A 1316-nucleotide genomic window follows, 5' to 3' on the forward strand; every position below is an offset into this window, starting at 1 on the left:
TGGGAAAACGACAATATATAGGCAACCCTTCTTCAATCTAAAAATAAGACCCACGTTTAAAAGGATCTTGAGACTCAGCAAGGCGTCCCTTGATGAATAGTATAGTTTATATAAACAACCGAGTGTAATACACTGTATAGAATATGCAATACCAACTGTGCAAGTAAATTTGTTTGACGGTAAATTTCCGGCATTTATTTATTCATGCTTAGAGATTGCCTCCATGAAATGAAGACAGGCAGTTGCTTTAGCAAAAATAGATGGATTTTTATTGTATATGTGCAGGCAGTAATGGGTGCAGAAAACAGAGCATCATGCAATGTGAAATGCTGCAGGTAACATGCCCACTTTGAAAGGAAAGTCATGAACCTTTGGCAGTTTGAGTGCACTTGTGTAAATTGAGTGACTTCCTCTGGATAACATCCACCACAGGGTAGATTACTGAACTATTAACATGTTGAAAAGCCCATACTCTTTCATCCCTGAGAAATTATTTGTTGTTTTGCAACTGAGCGAATGCATGATAAGTTATTTATTTGAAGGTTTTCTAAAACTGGCATTGCAAACTTAAAACAAATGGTAAAAATGCATGCATGTTAGTTTAGGACCATATTATCCTATCAAAAATATCTCTCAAATACACTTTTTATTCACGTATATATTTTTTATCTCACAATTATCACCTTAACTACAAATAACACGACAATATTTTTCCATTTCTTAAATACTTTTATATTTTTGTACCATATTCCAGTTTACATTTCAGAAAGCAGAAATACATATTTTCGTCTTCAAAATGCATGAACGGTACAATTAACTTGAACATTTTCCAGTATGCATTCCCATCTATTCAGCTTGGTATGATTTAAGACCCTATTCTGCTTTGTGCTGTACATACAATTCGCGAGGTAAGATAAAGATTTCCCAGGAAATAAAGTGTTATTGTCAAGGGTATGCTGCCGCAAATGAGATCTGGATACTGAAAAGGACAGTGATAGGGGTGAGATAAAATTGACTATATTCAGCAATGAAGTCACAGATTGGTGGCCAGGAATATAGCATTTAACATTCCATCTCTGTCTGCCATGTGAATGCATCATTGCTGAACTATTACATCGGTGAATACACAGGTACCCTTAGGAATCAGTCGAGGTACAGGCTGCTAATTGAAGAGTGTGACCCCATTAAAGGTGTGGCATTGTAATTAATCCACAGTCTTCTAGTGATTCCATTGCTCTGACCTTTGCTCGTGGCTAATGGATACGCATACCGTAGCACCTATGTAAACACGAAGGGAACAGAGTATAATTACGCCG

Source organism: Lethenteron reissneri, chromosome 19, assembly GCF_015708825.2.
Source record: "Lethenteron reissneri isolate LAM-NWPU_2019-01 chromosome 19, ASM1570882v1, whole genome shotgun sequence".
NCBI lineage: Eukaryota > Metazoa > Chordata > Hyperoartia > Petromyzontiformes > Petromyzontidae > Lethenteron > Lethenteron reissneri.